The sequence below is a fragment of the Chenopodium quinoa genome, unplaced genomic scaffold, assembly GCF_001683475.1.
Source record: "Chenopodium quinoa cultivar QQ74 unplaced genomic scaffold, ASM168347v1, whole genome shotgun sequence".
Lineage (NCBI taxonomy): Eukaryota > Viridiplantae > Streptophyta > Magnoliopsida > Caryophyllales > Amaranthaceae > Chenopodium > Chenopodium quinoa.
This window is the reverse complement of record NW_018743059.1, coordinates 1-22541: the sequence shown is the minus strand read 5'-3', so window position 1 is coordinate 22541 and position 22541 is coordinate 1.

Here is a 22541-nt window from a genome sequence, read left to right as displayed (position 1 = left end):
TAGTATATTCGACTACTTTAAGGGTTATTTCGAGGTACGCACGCGTACTCGATATTATTTAAGCGTGTAGAAGCATGCTAGGATTTATTTTGGTTGATTCCAAACTAGTATCATGTTAGGATTTGGTTGAAATTGTTGGATTTAATTGATTTAGGGATATTGGATTGGAATTAATGGCTTATTTATAAGGGGTGATTGGTTGAATGGATTATGGATTGAAATTAGTTGTGTTGGCATGTTGTATATGGACCACACTTTTATTATTGGCATGATTGAAGGCATGTTTAATTAAACTAAATGTTTAATTTGGTTTGGAATATAAAAAGGGAATGTTATTATGGTTCGTATATATAATAATTTTTATTGATGCTATAAGCATGAAAATTGTAGCTATTAAGTGTTTTAGTACATAGGAATAAAAGGAAATGCAGTGCCTAAGTGCACTTAAGGTGTTCTAAACTGCGGGGCATAGGATTTGCAGTGCTTTATGCGCTTAAGGTGTTTCAACATTGAGATAGTTTAAAAAGGGTTCAACATTTAATTATATGTGATCACTAAATATTCAAGAATTGAATTGGAATGTTTGATTACTTGAATGATTTATGTTGATTGATTGTGTTATGGATTAAGAGTCATCACCAAGTCTAAAATATGTAAATAACTTAAAGTGAAAGAGATTACGCACCAAAACTCTTGGAACGTATATACCTCGAGTATGAGCATATGGGGGGAGTTATGGGGTTTTATATTTAACCATAGCTTCTACTGGGAGTACAGGACGCTGTATTTTTTCTTTTTTATATTGCACAGGACGTCCGTCACTTTCATGTGACATTTACGCTTGCCCGGTTAGCTCTCGGAGTAGTTTACCCCAATTCTTTGGGGCAGGGATTTGGTCGGAAACCCGTTCGATGCGTAATCAAATTAAATAAGAAATTTAATTATCTACTGATAAAGTTGTATGTTGTATGCTTGTAAACGGGTGCAACAAGGTAAGTTGTGTGATGATAGGATGTAAGCATGCTAGTGTGTTTCGTTTACGCTTATGTACTCAGTATTGCTGATTGTTTGTTTGTATGTTTGTTTGGCCTTGCCTTTATCTTGGCCCTACGACGACTCATCTCTAATGGCGAGTAGTGGGGACAAAGTAAAGGGAAGCTTTTTAGGTGATGAAACATATTCACGTTGGGGCATGACTGAAGAGCGAATCTTGTTTAGTTTCTATAAGAACATGATATGTTTTAATTGCTTTAATTATTATTGTATTTGCTTGTGAGACTAACGCGACGTTTTAAATATTTGATTTGGGTTTTGAAAGGGCTTACATTGGTTCCAAGTTGTAGGTTGATTTCGTCTGACTTTGGTTTGAATTTACTTTCGTTTTGTTTGACTTTTAAAGTTGGTTTGTTTTGAATGGTTTTGGTAAAGAGTCCTCCGCTGTGTGTCTTTAATAACTGCCTTAGTCGTTATCACGGTGGCGGTAATATCTTAGATTTTCCTACTTTGTATTTTAAAAAGGGCAAAACAGATATTTTAAAGGAAGAGAATTTCTAGGGCATTACATTTACATATTTTGTTAAGAAAAAAACTAACCAAATATCATTAAATCAAAGTTATTATTTCTGCCCATTAAGTATAATACATAATTTTAAATATTTATTTGGTTAACAAAAGAAAAATTATACCAATTTATCATTGAATTTTTTTTAAACACTTATAAGGTCTAAGATGTAGTTTTAATATATTTCGTACACTCTTTTACCTAATCGACTCTTTCTTTCTATTTTATATTTCATTTTATTATATATGAAAAATAAGAAGAAATAGATAATAACCATTTAAGGATTTTTCATTTGGTCCCATTGTAGTTTTGGCTTTTCCATTTGGTACCCTATTTTTATTTTTATTTCAAATGGTAGTACTTTACTTTCTATTTATTCACTACTATAGCATTCTATCAAATATATTAAGTATTCTTCCATTTGGGTGTCATAAAATTGATTAATTAAGGTTTTAAGAGGATGTTTTAGCCTTTAGCGGCCTTAAGGTTCCAGTTTGAGGTCAAAATTAGCAATAAACGCTTAAAAATGTCTTGGTTTATGTGCAAGAAAAATGCCTTGATTTTTATATTTCGATTTGTTTCGCTCAAAAAAAAAATGTTCGGTTAAGGTTTAGGGGGTCATTATGACCTTAAAGGATCAAAGGACCACAATCGCCCTAAGTTAATGTTTTATTAAACGGGATGCTATAGTAAAGAATAACTCAATTTTACAATGGTACCATATGGAATAAAAATAAAAATTGGGTACCAAATGGAAAAACCAAAACTACAATGGTACCAAATGGAAATTCCCATAAATTTATTATAGTGTATTTGGCCATGATTTTTTATATTACAACAACAACAACAAAGCCTTAGTCCCAAAAATTACCGTGTATAGCATGAGACCTAACCTAGTATTCTTATAAACCGCTACTACACACGTCAAAAAATTACCCCCTCAAATTCCAAGAAGCTCTGATTTCCTAGCTACAATAATTAACTAGATGAAAGCCCGTGCGATGCACGATTTTTTATGTATAAGTTTCATGAAAGGATAATTTATAATTAATAAATAAATAATTTAAATCCTAAATCACTATTCGTTGTTTTTTACATTTTAAATTAAATTCTTAAATTTCATTTGTTAATTTTGCTTACATGGCGATTGAATTTTTTAAGGTTTTTTTACACATAAATCTCATAAAAGGATTATTTTCTTAATTACATCCTATATATTTGATTATCTTGCTATTGCGGGTTAGAATAGGATTATTATTGTTTTTATGTAATTTAAAATGCAACCAAATGTGATAAAAATCTCACAATTTATGATCTTTCACCAAATGTGACGGATAAAATCTTTCATATGAAAAGATAATTATTTATATTTTTTAAATAATTTGAATCCTAAATCATATATATTTTTTAATTCTAAAATATAATACTTTGTATAATTTTTTTTCATTGTATATATTATCTCATTCGTCAAATATTTGGATAAAATTTTTAAGGTTGTTTTTTTAAATAATTTAAATCCTAAATCACTATTCGACATTCGTAGGTTCTTTTTTAACTTACGTGGCACATAATTTTTCTTTTTAATTCTAAAATAAAGAGTAATTTTTTTTAGGGTAATGCTTAAAATACATCTCTAAATTTATGTGAATTTTTGTGAGTTTGTGAACAAAGTAAAATAAATTTGTTAATGCACACGAACTGTTTGACAAATTGCCTCAATGAGTCTTATTACACTCTAAGTTTTTGTCGAAAATCAGCTATTTTTAGGTTAAATTATGAACGATTATAGTGATTAGTGATTGATTTTGTTGCTAGAATTCCTAAAATTTCGAGATCTGAAAACACCGACATTGAAATTTATGTGAGTTTGTGAACAAATCTATGTGATTTGAGTGAATTCTTATGGTAATTTTATGATGATCGAATCTATATTTTTTTTTTAAATGTTAGTTTTTAGCTTATATTTTGCATATATAAATTTTGAGCTACTACTCTAAACACAAGCTATTTATATTGTACTAAAGCTAAATCTAAGCTTATATTACTTGATGCTTACACACTGTGCTATTATTGAACTAATAATGTCTCCTATGAGTATTATTTTTTCAATTTCAAAAGTAGATGGAAACCAAATAAAAGTAAGCAAAAAAACTGAACCAATGATTTATAATATGAGTAATCAGAAATTGTAGCTTGTGTTTGCTCTTATCAGATTAGAAAGTTGAAATAGGGTGATTTTACTGCCTCGTGTATGATATGCTTTAAACTCTAGTTGCATTCTATTATTTGATAATCTTATCCTCTTAAAGTAGATACAAATTTTATAAAAAAAAACTAATTAAATTCAAAAGTAAAAGCTCAATCAAATGCTAAATATAAAATCTCTGAGTTCGTGTTAATTGGTGCTAAAGGATTTTGGTGTAAAAGTTGAGGATGTGATCAATAGGGCTAGGTTGCTGCACCTGAGTCAAGCTAAGCTGCTAGTGCTTGCAAGACTTGGCACCTCCTTGACTTCTATAAAATAAATATTGATGTTGTTGTTTTCATTGATAAATCCAATACTGATCCCCACCTTCCCATGATACAATCAGCAATTCGGGTTGGTCTCCTAGCTTCCACTCTTGGCTGGGTTAAAGTGATTTTCAATAGTCACATTTATGAAGGGAGTGGTCATGGGTTGGGATTTGTTGCAAGGGATGAGAATGGGCAGGTCTGCTACCAAGAGTCAGGATGAGGTCAAGGAAAGTAAGGAGCAGCGATGGTTGCGCCTCCAAGATTTTTGCTCACAGTGGCTTCCAAATGTGGGTCGCAAAAAGTAGTGTAGGAATGCGATGAAATTGTTATGGTAATTGCTGAATACAAGAAGGTTGCAGGCACTTTTGAAATTATTTAATTGCACAATATACCATGAAATTGTTGTGGTAATTGGTTTCTATTTTATTCCAAGTGAAATGTAGCCATTGTTGAGTATTGATAAGGGTGTCGCGCACCTAACAAAAATAATATCTAACTAAGCCTCCTAATTATGTAGTAGGGTAAGTCAGGGTCGATCCCACAGAGAGAAGGTTGTTTAACAATCAACTTTTACCATGACAAAACTAAATAAGAGATAAAACGATGGATTCAATAACTATGACTACTCAAATATCAAATACAAATCAAATAATAATAAAAAGATCTAGAATTAAGTATCACCACTAGCATAATCAATATAAGATAAATTCCTACCCCAATCAATCAATGTTCACAAGGAAAAGTAATCCCTAGATAATACAAAAGGTCTCTCTCGAGTTATCAATGGTTTCTCTAATCACAATCAAACCTACTCTCGTGGAATCATGCAAATTAGAGACATTAAGCACATTACTCTCTAACTTCCTAATCATTCATTCAACTATTCTCATGATGAACTTCTAACCCTTAATTAATCTATTCAAATCCATTAAAACACAACTCTCGTTGCGATTAAAACAAAGGAATAATAACAATTAATTATCTCTAATCTAGTATTGGCATAAGCACAATCAATTAAGCATAAACAATATAAACGATTAATTGAGAATTTAAAAAGAACAAATCAAGTGTCAATCATGGCTAAGGTTCAACCTAGCCCTAGAATAATAATCTTCTCTAACATAATAAAAGAAATAAATATAAAAGAAAGAAAAGAAGAAAATATAATACTTGAATTAATAAATAAAACTAGAGAGAAAACTAGGGTTCTAAACTCATGGGGTTATCAAATAATAAAGCCAAGGAGTATTTATAATAAATATAGGAATTAAGATAGAATTAGGGATTTAATCCGCTAATAAGATGCTTTACTCATCCAGGCACGACCGTGCTAGGATGAGGCATGTCCGTGTCTCGCTGCTGCACGCGTAGCTCTTCATAACTTGAGATACAGAGCTTTGTTTGAGGTGTGTAATATATCGTTGGAAATATCTTGAAGTCTACTTTCCAATGCAATTTTAATCACTCCAATATCATTTGTATATCAAAAGTTATGGTCAAAATAGTGGACGAGACTCATATTCGTCAAGTCTTTCATCAACACCTTTGCTTTTTTCTATCCTTATTTCCTCTCGAAGACATTATTTGAGATCCTTGAGCAAGGTAGTTTCATACTCCATGGTTATTATACTCAAGATTATCCAACCATAATCCATTTGCATCTAAATCACCTGAAATTCATTAAAACACACAAACGGAGAGTAGTAGAGCATAACCTAAGCAAATAATGTAAAAATACACCTTAGATCTCTAAATCCATAAGCAATTGAGTGTATATAAGCACCTAAAATGTGTAAAAATTAGGAATTATCAAACTCCCCCACACTTAACCTTTACTCGTCCTCGAGTAAACAAATTAAATCGAAACTAACCTAGAAAGCAATAAATCCTATTACTCATTGTCGTAGGAATCACGATTGCATTTGGCATATGCAACAAGCCCTTTAAACCCCTAGGCTACCCTAGTGGACGAGTTTGGTCTCGTGAAGGTTTTCAGAAGGCATACCTACAAAGTCAAATGAAGGATTTCCAAACCAATTTGTTCAACCAAGTATTTAAATTGAAAACCAAAATCATTTTATTTCAAGACTCAACTTATGTATCACAAATCAATAGCATGAATGAAACGATAAATTGTAGCACCCTTTAATGACCAACCAATCTTACCGCTTTCTTTCCTCAAGCTTGAACCTTCCCCAAGGATGCTCAACCATATTAGCTCATACCTCACTTCAATTTGATAACCTTCGTCAAGACTTGCACAAAATCTTACCCTCCACCGGTAGAAGGACCAAATTGCAAGGAAAATCAAGAAGACTTTTAAAGGGTAAGCTCGGGTAATAGGGTGAGAGAGATGTAATTTTGGGAATGTGGTGCTTAAAATCAATCCAATAAAACTCATACATAACATCCTTGAATGTAATATGGAAGTAATAAAGAAACATCAATCATGAAATTAATGTGATCAAACATCACACCGCCAACAATGAACGCATTACTCTTCCTTATCAACTCCAATGATTCAACCTAACCCTAGAATAATAATCTACTCTAACATAATAAAAGAAATAAACATAAAAGAAAGAGAAGAAGAAAATATAATACTTGAATTAATAAAATAAAACTAGAGAGAAAACTAGGGTTCTAAACTCATGGGGTTATCAAATAATAAAGCCAAGGAGTATTTTATAATAAATCTTGGAATTAAGATAGAATTAGGGATTTAATCCGCTAATAGGATTCTTTACTCGTCCAGGCACGGACATGCTAGCATGAGGCACGTCCGTGTCTCACTGCTGCACGCGTAGCTCTTCATAACTTGAGATACAGAGCTTTGTTTGAGGCGTGTAATATATCGTTGGAAAGATCTTGAAGTCTACTTTCCAATGCAATTTTAATCACTCCAATATCATTTGTATATCAAAAGTTATGGTCAAAATAGTGGACGAGACTCATATTCATCAAGTCTTTCATCAACGCCTTTGCTTCTTTCTATCCTTATTTCCTCTCGAAGACATGATTTGAGATCCTTGAGCAAGATAGCTTCATACTCCATGGTTATTATACTCAAGATTAGCCAACCATAATCCATTTGCATCTAATCACCTGAAATTTATTAAAACACACAAACGGAGAGTAGTAGAGCATAACCTAAGCAAATAATGTAAAAATACACCTTAGATCTCTAAATCCATAAGCAATTGAGTGTAGATAAGCACCTAAAATGTGTACAAATTAGGACTTATCAAGTATACCATGAATTATGCGCCCTATTTGCTAAAATCTATTAGCTTAAATGGTAGAGCAATATGCAAATGCATAGGAGGTGTAGGTTCGATTCCTACATAGGTTTTCTCTAAAAGTAGATCAAAATATCTCAAAAGTAAATCATAATAGATCAAAAGCAAAACACACTGAAGTTATTCAAGACTATGCATACACTAACATATTATCTATGATAGGTTCCGGAATGAACTGCCTGATCCATTTGCCCAGCCAAAGCTTATGTCTTTAAAAAGAGATAAGGACAGGTATGTGGCTGTACCCTAGCTTGTACTTGATATGGGTATTCTGTTCAGCTGCATGTTTACCTGGCTTATTACTCTACTTCTTCAACTATTGAGCAGTTGTTAGTTGGGGCTCGTGAATTGTGATGTGTTGGATTGATGGTTCCTATGCGTAGTATATAGACTAATGCTATGTAAAGCATCATGGTTAAATATAGTTTTCTATGATTCTATCCCACTGTTGTTAAGAACTTAATTAATTGAACAATTGGTAGTTATTTCAAGTTTGAACAAAGTCCTCTTGATTTTTTGCTTAAGAATTTTCAAAAGTAAATCAAAATAACTAAAGAGTAAATCAAATAAGTTCTATTGTATATGAACAATTATTTGGCTTTGAAAGCATTGTTTCATTATATCATAAAAACAAAAGTAAAAAAATTTATCATCATTTTTCAAATAAAAAGTAAACAAAATAATGACTAAAGTAAATAAAATTCTGTCAAAAGTGAAAGTATAATGAAACCATGGAAAGTGAATTTATAAGCATATAATTTGAGTCATTGACTTTTATATCGCTATAAAATGAGCCAAATTATAACTCGCTTCACAATAATGAAAAATTATTTCATAAGAAAGAAGCATATGAGGTTAAAGTAAAGGTTTTCAAATAAAAAGTGAATATAAAAATACATAAAGTAAGTAAAAAAAATTTAGGCAAAAATCTAATTAAACACGGAATTAAATAAAAAAAATGTTTCATCTAATAAATAAACCTACGTGAGATTCGAGCCCACATCTTTTGTACATGTGCACAATGCTCTACCTCTTGACTAATGTATTTTAAACATTTGAAGTAAATAATAAAAAAACACTCGAGCAACATTTACAGCAGCAGGCGGCAGAGCAGAGTAGCATAGCAGCAGCAGGCGGCAGAGCAGAAGTAGCATAGCAGCAGCTAGCCATGGCATGGCATGGCAGGGAAGCAGCTGCAGCAACAGCCATGGCAGGGAAGCAGCTGCAGCAGCCTCCTTAGCAGCAACCTTGTTAAAAATAAATTTATATGCTTGAGGAATGAGTGTATCAAAGTAAATAAAAGTTACTCTAAGGTAAATAAAAAATTTCAAAAGTAAATAAAAAAAAAAAAACCAATTCTGTAAATCAATATGGTGAAGTGGATGTCATAACCCACACTAGTAGCAAGGACATTCAATAAAAATACCAAGTTACAATACGCAAAATTTAATCATTATCCACTCAAAAAGTAAATAATACAAACACAAAAGTAAATAATATAAGCACAAAAGTAAATAATATAATCGAATTTACCGTCACCGAAGAGCTAAATACCAACCAATAAAAAATAATGACAATAAGAGCATAACCTTATCGACCTACACATTCGTGAATCCTTAGAGCACTCACAACCATGAGCAAAATATATGCTCATGGGCATTTCTTGTGAGCAAATATTTTGCTCATCACCCACAATGGTGAGCTAAACCAAAAATGCAAGAAAAAGCCCATGGGCAAAAATGAAAATGTCCATAGCATGGGCATTTCTTCTGATGAACAGTGATCTCGGTGGGGCCCACAAGCTGGAGGAAAGCTGGAAAAAAAAAATACGGGTACTGTTCATGCCAGGCTGCCAGCGAGTAGGAGCGCGACACGTGGCATGTTCAGGGTGTTGGCCAATGACAAAATTAGCCGTTTTACAACGGTTATAATCTTCCCATTGCATTTTCTGAAAAATATTTTCAGTAAAAAAAAAAAAAAAAAATTACCAACGGTCATAAAATTAAATTCTCTATAAATAGACATGCATTTTGATATATTTTGATATATTTTCGAAATCACTTAAAATCCTCCACTTTTTTATTTTCTTAAGCATTTTAAATTTGTTGAAGAGCATTTTTGTTGCAACACACCCATACTATGGCGTAGCTACTTTTACTTGTTGTGTTTATTTTATTTCTAAGTTTAATTACGCATGACGTTGCAAATGTAATTGGTTTCTAGTATTGTACCGCTTTTAAAATAAATAAAAACATTTAAGAAATTTTGAGCTTTTTTAAAAAAAAATTTTATATAACGTACTTAATTTTACGACAAATTTTAACGATAAAAAGGACAAAAATAAAAAAAATAAGTTACACAAATTTTAACTAGTTTTTATTTATTTGGAGTAACATTGTTAAAATATAAATGAAATAAATAAATAAAGAAGTGTTGTGTAGGAGAGAGAAAGTAATGGTGGGGTATTGAAAAAGTAAGAGAAAGAGAGTGGTGGGTGGGCAATTTTTTTGCTCACCATTGGGAGAGAATATGTGAAAAAATTTGCCCATGAGCAAAACTTATTTCTTGAGAGAGAAAGTGGGTAGAGAGAGAGTGGGTGAGCATTTTTTTTGCTCACCATTGAGAGTGGTCTTATATCCACGCCTGCTAGTCTAGCTAGTCTAGCTAGCTTGTAAATTTTATTATACATCAACATATTTAAATCTTTGGGATGTTGCTGCTGCAGTATAATCTCATACATGTGTGATAAGCAGAAGATTCTGGCCAAGTTTAGGCCTAACATTGTAATTGTAGAATAAATAAAAATAACCCACATCTTTTGTGAATTTACACAATGCTCTTCCTATTGAACTAGTAGGCTGGTATATATCAAACATTTAAAGTAAATAAAAATAACTTAAAAGTAAATAAAAAATTAGATAACAACTTGAACTTGCTAAATTTTACTCTCTGACAAATTCGGCTTGTTTACATATTTTCTCCTTCTACACGGTGTTAGCCAAGAAGATTAGAAGAACAAAGTTATCTCAAATCAGTTTCAAGATTAAGCTAGCAGTCAAAGATTTACTTTCTTTCATTGTCAAAGCATAGTTAGGGTTTTAAAGAGTGCGGCTTAGAATGCACCAAACTGCAAACCAAATCGTAATTTTGCAGTTTGGTGCGGTTTACGGTTTGAAAATTGCGGTGCGGTTTTTCGAAAATGACAAAACCACAGTTTGCGGTTTGGTGCGGTTTCAAAAATATTTAGACCAAACCGCACTTTAATGCGATTTGCGGTTTTTATACTATATTTTTATTAAAAAAATATAAAAGAACTAAATATATGAGTTAATATTTGACTATTAGTAAATTAAAGGTTAAAAAAAAAAGAGTTTAATATTTGAATTATAAATTAATAATTACAAAATAAAATAAAAGTTTTGTTTTAAAAAGAATAATTTTAATTTTAAAAAAGTATGGTTAAAAGGCAAACCGCACCGCACCAAACCGCATCTGGTGCGGTTTTTTTAGAAGTGCGGTTTGAAAAAATTACAAACCGTAATTTTGCAGTTTGATATGGTTTAAGATCCAAACTGCACCACGAACACCCCTAAGCATAGTATCAATGTCAAAGATTTACTTACTTTCAAGGCAACTTTTATCTAGAGATAACAATCTATTTCAGATAAACTTTATGTGGAATATATATGTACATCATGAGAAAAAAAATTGTACGGTCAAAAGACATTGATTGCACACAACAAAGTGAACAAAAAAAGGATCGTAAGTTAGGCGCATGCTAAAATCCCACCATAGTCAATAGAAAATACTTCAAGGAATACATGCTTGGTGGAAGTGCTAAACCACATTGAACTCACCTCCTTTGAGGGTTTGGTTGTAGTAAACGAGAAAAGAGATCCTGTGCTTCTGGCATATTCTCCACCAGATTAAAATCCACTCGGTTTCTGATTATATTGAGTCCATATCAGCGCATAGCAGCTATGGGCATATCAAGTTTATAGGAGGGCATAAGCGTCATTTACTATGCATTAAAATAAAAAAGTGGAGTGGAAGGCTGACTGTGTTTTGGTATCCCGTTATTTTTCGAAAACCAATTTCATTACCTTTAAAGCTTATTCTCTCTCCTCCGTTTCTTGTTTTCTCTCGACTCTCTCTCCTCCCTGAAGGTCTTATACTCTGTTCCAACGAAGACGTTAGGACGGTGGTTATCGCCAGAGCAAGAGCAGAAGTTTATTGCGGTGTAGTTGGTGCGTAAATTGTAGGTAGCTGCTACTAGCTTCGTTGTTTGATTGAAGGTATGGGCGCAAAACACTTCTCGAATTATGAATTTATGTGTAAATGTTGTATTTGTGAATTTTGTTTGTTGTTATGAAGTTTTAGTTTTTGGAATTTAGGGTTTTCCGTCGAATTTAGCGATTTAGGATTACCTGTGTTGTTCATTTGTTTAATTGGGAAAAATGTTAGTGGGCGTGGTTCTGAAACCCTTAATTGGAATGAATTTGTTGTTATGATGTTGTAGTTTATGTGAATTACGGTTATCTAGGGAAAATAGCGAAGTAGGGTTTCCTTTGTTGTCAATTGTTATAATTGGGATTAATTTGAGGATGTGAAACCTGTAATTGGAATGAATTTGTTGATATGATGATTTAGATTATGTAATGCTTTGTTAACCACTGAAATTTGCGACCCTTTGTTGTTTAATTTAATTTGAATCCATGTGAATAAGTGATTAATTGTGAGTTTTTTGTGGTGGAAGACGTATTGAATTATGAATAAGTGATATTGTTTCATTAAGAAATTATGACTGTTGTGGTATGTATATGTGAATATAGTGGAAAAATTATATGTGAAGAGTTAAGGGTTTGTTGAATGGTTTTATGTAGTTGGGAAATCCCATATATCGAGCGTTCATCTGAACTTGGCAGGAGGAAATAATGCCAAGGAAGAGCAAGGGATCAGGATTGGTGAGTTATTGTTTGTTGAAATTAAAAGATTGTGTGTTGTAGTTGAGTTTTGGTGGCAAATATTTGTGTTTGTGTAGGCGCGGGCGAAAGCCGTGAATGAGGAGGCGCCTAAAAAGAAAGTAGCTAGTAAAGGGAAGAAGAAACTGAAATCTGATCCAATTTTTGAGGTAGAGTATTTAAAGGACTCTGATGAAGCTGGTTCTGATGATGGTGATTATGATGAATCTAGTGGTGATGAATCTGGTTCTAATGATGTTGATTCCACAGCTGGTGATTATGAGGTAGATGAGGATGCGGAGGACCACATTGTAGGTAGTGATGAAGAACCAAAACAGGACAAAGTGAGCTACCAGGAGCTCCTGATCAAGTTATTGCGGGAAAGGTTTGAGAAAGGGAAGCGCAAGCGAGGTCATATTGAGAAAAGGACAAGAAAAAGGGGCAAGCTAAAGGTATGTCATGTTAGATGGAAATGATAAAAGCTTATTTGTTGTGTAATACTTGGATAACTTTTGGAGATGGTTCGATAAGTATACCCCTAACTTTTGTAACCCGGAAGTTTGTGTACTTGCGGAAGTTTGTGTACGGCAAATACAAGCTATCTTGGGGGTGAAGCTTGTTCTGTCGTTATTGGTTTACGATGAAGCTGATGAGTATGACTGGTGCACTTATGTATTTAACTAGATGATTGTAGCAACCAGGAGTTTCCAAAAGAAATTTGCTCGTGATGGATATGTTGCAGGTTCGGGGGGTTGTATCCTTTTTTTGTTGGTGAGTAAAATTGGGTATTTGCCACCGTACACCAAAAGCTTTTTGAGTAATTTTATTAATTGTGCAGTGTTATCGTTTGTAATGGTTAGTTGAACTAAATCATCCATCCTATCCTTTTATTGTAGATTTTTTATCTTGATCACCTAAGTCGCGTCCCAATGAGATGGGGTGTGAGACCGAGACTTGAGGCATGGTCCGAAGAAAAGATCAATGAGGCGATTGGCGATGATAAAAAAGAATCTGGGGATTTCGGAAAATTGCCGGTTAGTATTAGTTTGACTTTCATTTCATGTGAATACTGCTGAAGCTGTTGTGTTTGATTCTTTTGCAGTATCTGGATATAGCATATGGGGAGGAGCATCCGTTGACTCCTTGGGAGATTCCAAAGCAAAGGGTGGAAAGAGTTGACGTGCAACAGACTACGCAGGAGGTAGACATGGAAAATATTACGCGGCAGGTATAATGCAAGTCAATGATAGTTTTAGATGTAGCTTTGTATTTTATAAAATAAGTGATATGTCCTATGCCAGTTGTTAATAGTTTGTATTTATGTTTTCATGAAGGTGTTGGATAGAATTACTCCAAAGTTGATGTCTGTGATTGACTTGAAATTAGGTGACGTTATGAAATCAATGCATCAGTTGATGTCACAGTGTGTTGACGTAGCTAATGCCCAGAGAGTGATTAGGGGGATGCCAATGGAGAGGGAAGTTGTTTTGCATGAAGATCAGTCTTTGGGCAGTTGTTTGTTGGAGAAGGAACAACTAAAAGAAGGTGGGAAAGGACTTGGTGGGGAAGAAATTAGGCATGCTGATACAGTTTCAGGTGAAGATGACCTGGATCGTGTGGTTCAAAAGATTTCGGTTGATCCACTGTTTGCAGAAGCTGGGGGTGATGTCAAGGTGGTTGGGGATGAATCCAAGGTGGATGGGGTTGATGAGGGTGTTATCTCAGAGTTCCATGGCTGCTGTTCTGATTATGAAGCAGAAGATGAGAACATGGTGCCTGGACCTGAAATAGTTGTGGGCTTGGTTGGGACGAGGGGAACTACTGTGTTGGTTGATGCTCGGTGCAGTTTGGCAAATTCATCTTCATCTGATGAGGAAGATGAGTCCACTGGGAAGGGGAGCAGTGAGTGCTGAATCAAAACATCAATACGCTGCAATTAGTTAAAAGTCAGCAGGGCATGAATCGTGTGCCAAAAGCAGCTTAGCATTTGTGCACTTTAATATTCTCCGGTTACGCCAAAAAGCATTATGATATTATCTACCTACAATTAAGAATACTATGGAGTAGTGGAGTACTAAAATACTCACAAGCATTAGCTAGTAACAGTCCATGGGATGGCCAAGGTGTATGTGTTTTCACTTTGGGTTTACACTATTACTACATAAAATGGTCTAGCCAAGAACTTGTGCACTTTTGAGAGCTTCAGTAGATGATATCAGACATTCATTACAAACAATTTAATATAATGCATTCAGATTCTCCAATCTTAACAAACTGTTTATAAACTCACACTCATTGATACACACATACCAATTACTCCGAACAACTAATACATATCAAAACTTGTCTACGATCCATCATATAAACTCCCACAAATCACAAAAATGTAGGCCCACCCAGAAAACCAGATCAATACATCTCTCAAATCCAGAAAGAATCACTATCCAGTACAATAAAATCTAAACTAAAATGATAAAAAATGAACAAAAACTAACAAAAAAAAAAAAAACTTCACTTGATCACTCTTCGTTTCAAATTTCGTAAACATTTTTCTTCAATTAAAATTTTCATAAGCTGCTATAAATTCATACAAAAACAACAAAATAAGCCCTAAATTTCTTACTATTTCATATAATCTAATTAAAAAAAATGCAACAGCACAAATAAATCAAACAAAAAATCGCAGAAACCCCTAATTTCAAACTCGAATTAATCAAAACCTGTATCGAGCAATAAATACTCTACCTTTGACTAAAAAAATTGCAAGAAAGCTCAACAAAATCGCAACAAAACCTCAGCAAAAATAACCGAAATAGCAAATTGCTCAAACTAAAAATAACGAAAATCCTAATTTTAGACTCAAAATTATAAAAAATCAAAAAATTATAAAACAATTAAATTAAACACAAGAACACCATAATCAAATAACTTACTTTTCCAGTCTCAATCTGCATTGAAAAAAGCGAAGAAGAAAAGCAAATACAAAATCAAGAAGAACGCAGAAAAATTACCAAGAATAGGGAGAATTAGAGAGAATGCAGAGGAAGAGAAAGAAAATGAAATGAAGAGAGAGAAAGTGAAAATGAAAATCAGATACATTGAAGCTAGTCATTCAAAACGCAAATTTACCATTTTACCCTTAATAAAGCGGGTGTGATAACAGCCGTTAAATAATGCGTGATCAACGGCTCGGATGGGTTCTGGGTTCCTAGTTCTTATTATTCACCTTGGTTCTCACATGATCTCAATTTTATATATATATATATATATATATATATTACAAGAATTTTTTAAATATTGTTATATGCATCACATCATTCACTACATGATTATTTTGAGTTCAAAAACCTTATTATTGATAAATTATCCCTTGTATTTAAATTGATTTATATATTTTTTTAGGAAATGGACAAATTATTTGACTAAGGGGAGATCTAAGTCATCTAACGGATACAAATATAGGCTGCTACTTTTATACATTGCAAAACAAGTATAAGTGTCAATTTTTTTTATTTTTATTTTATTTTTATTTTTTTTTTATTTTTTTTTTTACGGATTAATAGAAAGTAACATTATTGGAAGTAGAAGGTGTTAAATAATGTTTATTAATATAAATCATGATATTTCATTTTGCAATAAGAAAAACTATTTCATCAAGCTAGTATTGTGCAATATTAAAACATTTGCCGGAAATAAATCGAATTTAAATGAAATTATTTGTGATCTTATTCGGGATATATATGATGATATTCGGGATATTGAGAAGGTGGAGCATGGCTTTTTCCCATTGTGGCTGATATATGATGATATTCGGGATATTGTTAGTTCATTTCATGTTTTTTCATAATTCTCATGTACGTAGAGTAGGAAATACGGTTGCCCATCTCGTTTCTAGAAGGGACACTCGTAATTGTTCAGAGCTTATTTGTATTGACTCTATTCCGCAAGGCCTTCTTACCTTAGCGGAACTTGACTTGAAATAAAAGTCCTGCTAACGTTTTCCCTCAAAAAAATTGTGATCTTATTCATTGCTTATTATCGGTGTGCAACTAGATTGTTATTTACTTGTTTCGCTTTACTTATTCAACTTTATTTTTTTATGACTTTCCAGTAATTGTGTCTATTTCACATCATCAATCAATCAATCAATAATAATAATAATAATAATAATAACTATATACTAAAAGACACACCAGTAATGACACGTGTCACTTTATGGTGTTTCCATTAGTGAAACAAATTAACACTTATACTAAATAGAATTTAATGTATCCTTCTACAATATGTATTGATACCAAAAGCTTGAGTTAAAAAAAAAAAAAAAAAAAAAAAAACAGTTTTGTACTACTCTAGCATTATTATAATATAACAAGGATTTTTTTAATAGCATTATTGTATTTAATTACGGCTATTTCACCAAATGCCACTGAGCACTTTAATAATTCACCAAATGCCATCAACCTTTTCAAAATTCACCAAATGCCACTGACAAACAGCGCATTGACACCTCGTGCCATTAATGAGGTATGCACGTTAGTTGTCCGTTACAGCGAAATTACCATTTTGCCCTTTAATGTGTTTAATGGCGCCATAAAGCACATTGACTCTCTGATTTGACCTATTCAATTTTTTAAAAAAAAAACAAAAACTTCCCCCTTCTCTTATTGTTCTTCCTCAGCCTCTCCCCTGTTCTTCGAGGTTTCACCATCATTCAAACCTTTAAATCTATGAACAAGGAAGAAGCGTACTGTAACAGCTGAATGACCCACGCAACAAGATTCAAGCTTTAGCTGTTGTTGAATCTGGGCGAACCAAAAGGCAGTCACAAGTAGTGGAAGAAGTAGAAGGAAATCGCGAGTGGTGAAATTTTTTTTGAGGCCTTAGAAATAGCACGCAAGGTAACAATCTCTCTATTGATCTTCATTTCGCGTACTGATTTTGATTTTTTTTGCAAAAATTGAGTTAAGGTTAGGGTTTTCTCAAATGATCAGTTTAATGTGCTTATTTGACTTGACCTTCGTGAATTATTGTTAAAAAATCATGTTAAAAACCTCATTCGTGGGTATGAATTTGGCAATGTGTGTATTGGTATGTTAAGGTTTGTGTTTTTCACAATAATTAAGTCCTTGAAATGAAATTTTGCGAGTTGATCAGAATATTTGGTTTGGTATGTGTTTGTTGATATGAATGATGTGTGTTGATGTTCAGTAAAGTAATATGTCATTTGTTGTTGATAGGATGAGTAAAGTGTGGCTTGATGTCCATTACAAAGATCTGGGCTTTGATGTATTGGTTGAGGATACTGACAAAACTAGTCTAATGGACTTGTATGAGTTCATGTTTGAGGAATCTGTCAAGCAAAATGTGATCCTCCCTAAATAATTTAGTTTGTCTGTACTGCCACCTAGAACTAATAGAAAGTTGGAGTTATGTAGGGATAGTCATAAGCTAAAAATGTGGGAGTGGAATGAGGGTAGGGAAACAATAGAAGTATTCTTAGAGGAAAAGGAAAGTCCTAGTTTGGTGTTTAAGGATGCTGAAGCAAGTTGGCAAAAAAGGGTTAAGGCAATGGCTGAGAAGGCTAGAGTAGATCAGGAAAAGGCTTAGAGGATGGCTGAAGAAGAGGATGCTCAAAGGGAGCTTATGGAACAACAACGTTTTAAAGTTGCAGTTGAAATTCCTATTGTTAATGCTGATGACTCAAATGTTGAGTATGTAAGAGTGTTTCACACTCCATTAGCTGATGAGGTTTTCCCTGGGGCATCTCAGCCTTAGCTTGAACAAAGTACTCAGCCCTCAACTCCACCTAAACACTCTCAAACCAACTTCTCCTATGAACCAGCCCAAAACTACATGTTCTAGGAAGAAAATGACACCTAGGAAAAGGAAAAGCACACCAAAAAAAAGGCCAACTCAAAGATCCCAACCTTCTCCTCAACCACAAACATCCCAACCTTCTCCTCAACCACAAACATCCCAACCTTTTCCTCAACCACAATCATCCTAACCTTCTGCTGAACCAACACCAGTCTCACCACCAGTTTCTCCTCAACCACAAACAGCACCAGTTTCATCTCAACCCCAACTTCCACCATCTGCAACAGCTACATGTACTTCATCTCCTACTACACCTAAAAAGGGAGGTAGATCAAGACCTAAGGGATTTAGGTCAAAAAAGAGTGCTGCAAAAAAAGGTTAATGCTGAGGGGCAAGGTGTTACTTTAAGGAGATTAGAAAGAAAATAGGAATGGGAACATAGCACCTACTGTTGATTTAAGTGAGGAGAGGTCTGATGACTCTGGTAGTGATGGTGATAGTGAAGATGATGATTACATACAATCTGACAGTGAAGAAGAAGATGATGAGGCAGATATTGGTGACTTCATAGAGGATGAGACAGAAATAGATTGCCTTCATGATGACAATTCCTGACAAGCAATTTGAGGATTAACCTTGATGGCAGTTCAACCATGGATAAGACCTATAAGAATGGTAAAATTTGGAGCTATCAAGAGTTTGGATCCATCAGATTAGAGCCATGGTTGATATTTGGAGACACACAATCATTTCTTGATGTGTTAAAAGATTATTGTATATAGGTTGGATTTGGTGTTTATGTTGAAAAGAGTGACAGAACAAGATTGATAGCAAGGTGTGCTATAGATACATGCAACTGAAGGATCATGCTTCCACAATGACAGATAAAGGTTAGCTGGGCAATCAAGACTTTGACAGGGGAGCATAAAAGTAGTGGTAGGCTAGAGTAAACCCAGTAGTAAGTTCTGAGTGGCTGTGTAGACATCTTCAATCAGACATTCAAGCCAATCCTAACATTCTAGTTGAGTCTTTATAGAGACTCTGTATGGAAAGGTTTAGGATTCAAGTCAAGAAAAGGTTGTTTTACAAGGTCAAGGCGTGCAAGGAGATCATTCATGGTGGTTTTAGGAGAGGCATACTCACTGTAGCCTAGGTATGCTGAAATGGTGAAAGCGACTAACCCAGGTAGTTATGCTCTTGTGACATGGGGTGAACCTACTACAAAATGAGCCTCCAAGATTCAAGGCTTGTTTTTTATCTTTTGCTGCCCAAGTTAGGGGATTCTTGAGAGGTTGTAGACCTATTATTGGCATTGATGGAGCCCACCTAAGTGGACATTTCAAGGGAATCTTGTTAACTGCAATTGGGATTGATGGGAACAATGAGATTTTTCCCATTGCCTTATGGAGTGGTTGGTTATGAGAGTATTGACAGCTGGGGTTATTTTTTGAGGAATTTGAAATGCCTTTTTGAGAAGGAAGGGTGCAGGAGAGATGATTGGACCTTCATCTCTGAAAGAATGAAGGTCAACCACCTAGAAACTAGTTTATTACATGTGATTTACTGTTTTGTTTTTTCAAATCTCAGCCATTAAACTATTTTCTTTGCAGGTGTTGACACAACAATTCATGAAACATTCCCAGAGCAACTAGAAGAGTATGTTGCCAGCACTTGTACATGAACTGCAAGACCAATCTCATAAGCTTTTTTGGATAGCAGCTGATGCATACAATGAGTATGTATTCAATAAAGCAATGCAGAAGATACATGAGTACAATCCTAAGGCTGTTGAATACTTAGAGAGCTGCACTAAGATCTGGTCAAGACATAAGTTTGATCCTGCACACTGTTGTGATCATAACACAACAAAATTTTGTAGAATCTTTCAACTCCTGCACAAAGCCCTACAGAGATCTACCTGTTCTGAAACTACTTGAAGGTATTCACTGCCACCCATTAAATGTTGTAACTACTTGCATTAACACAAGTGCCCTGCATTCTTTTGTTTTACAATTTTGTGCATGCTATTTTGTAGCTATAAGGTAGTGGGGCATGAGAGAGGATTGACTCAAGGTTTGACAAAGCTATAGGCATGGGGGATATGGAGCTTACTAAATATGCAGCCAAGATTCTGCAAACAAGATCAGATGAGTCTAGGTTGTGCTATGCAATCCCATGTGGTGGTGATGAGTTTGAGGTGAGAGACCAACATGTGCATTTTCCCATCAAGCTGAACACTAGACTTGTGGTTGTGGGAAGTGACAACATTCAGGAATCCCATGCAAACATGTACTAAGGGTGATTTACCATCAGAGGCTACAACCTGCAGACTTGGTATCCCCTTGTTTCAAAGGGAAGGCATACAAGCTAACTTATGCAGAGCATATGCACCCAATGCCTGACCCAAGTCAATGGCCATCATTGAACCTGCCTAACATACTACCACCACTGGTGAAAAGATCTGCAGGAAGACAAAAAAAGCAAAGAAGAAGAGGGCCAAATGAAGCAAGGAAAGGGAAGAGGCATTCAATAGTTAAGTGCAGCTTATGCAATGAGTTGGGCACAACATGTTGACTTATGCATCAAGGAAAAAAAAGCGCTGCAACTGAAGCAAGCACATCAAACACCTCCTCTCAACCAAAGAAGAAAGCAAAGAGAGCAGCATGAATGCACAGCCACTCAGCTTTTTAATGCACAACCAGTTTATCCATGTATTTTTTGAACATTAACAGTGTAGTGTGTGTTGTGTTGTCTAGTTTTTTTTTTTTACATATCCTTGTAATTTAAACAGGAAGCAATTTTTTGGGCACATGATTTGAACAGGAAGCTATTATATACTATGCTTAAATGAAAGTGTATTTAAATGCGCATATGATTTAATTTCCCTCTTTATTAAATTTCATTGCAATTACAATAGTTCACTTCATCATTACAATCACAACTATTACACACATCAGTACCCCTAATTTCATAATACAATCGAGAACTTTTTGCTACTGCTTGATTTTCTTCTTCAATTGTTTCAATTCTTCATGCAAATTGCTTTGTCCTGAGCCATCCCTTACATAACAGCTTCCCCTGCTCTGACCTTCTTTCATGCATCTGAACTTTGCACCATTTGAAGCTATTACATGAATCACACTTATAATACAGCCTTTGTGGATTAGATGTTGACTCCGAGCTTCTAATTGCATATTTTCTACCACAATTGCAAAATTTGTTTGGAACCTTGACAATGCATACTCATGTGTTTGAGGAGGATCTGTTTGATATCAAGCTCATGGTTATGCAAAAAGGTCTACTAGTGTGTTTTTAGTGTACTATTTATACAACAAATTGGGTGCAACGGCTAGATTTGCCCAAAAAAAATTCAAAAAAGGTCAAACAAACTAGCCGTTACAATGAGTATATTTAGAGGTATATTGTGTAAAAATTTACAAAAGTAATGGCATTTGGTGAAATATTTAAACTGCTTAGTGGCATTTCATGAAATAAGAATTGCAGTAACGGACAACTAACGTGTAGACCTCATTAATGGCACGAGGTGTCAATGCGCTGTTTTGCAGTGGCATTTGGTGAATTTTGAAAAGGTTGATGACATTTGGTGAATTATTAAAGTGCTCAGTGGCATTTGGTGAAATAGCCGATTCAATTATGTAGGAAAAAGCTTGCCATGAAAGATAAGAAAAAATATTTTAAGCTGGTTGATTATTGAGAAAAAATTACCGTGCATGGCACGGGATTTAACCTAGTTTATAACTCTAAACACTTGTCGCATATATATTTCTCTCGGACGTGAAACTAATTCAAACAAAAATCATTACACATACCAATTGGTTGTTGGTGTAATGGTGATTGGGACTACACTTGGTAGGGAGGACTGCGTGTTCGATCCCCCGCAACAACAATTGGAAGGGGACTCGAACCTAACCACCCATAACTGATCCTCGAATCCGGATTAGCCCAAAAGGGTGAACCGGGTGGAACACCAAAAAAGATAAAAAAATCATTACACATGATCAATGTCGCTTTATTTCCTAACGATCTATGTGTTACTCGAAACAATGTACCATCAATGCAAATTAATGTTCAGCGTTAGTAACCAAGATTGCGGGATAATCATCATGTCAACATTTGCAGGAAAAAATTATTTATATTAATTAATGCTATGTCGGTTTAAGATATGTGGTTACCAAACAAAACAGCTTGTGTTACTAAATAATTTCCTTATGTTACAAAACAATTTGCAAATTAAATTGTTTGATATTATTGGGGGTTTTCTGCCATTTTCGCCGACCTTAAACCTTTTTTAGCCATTACTAAGGTCCTTAGCTTTGTTTCTCCAATTTATTTACGTACTAATGATACGGGGTTGACTACTATTGTGAC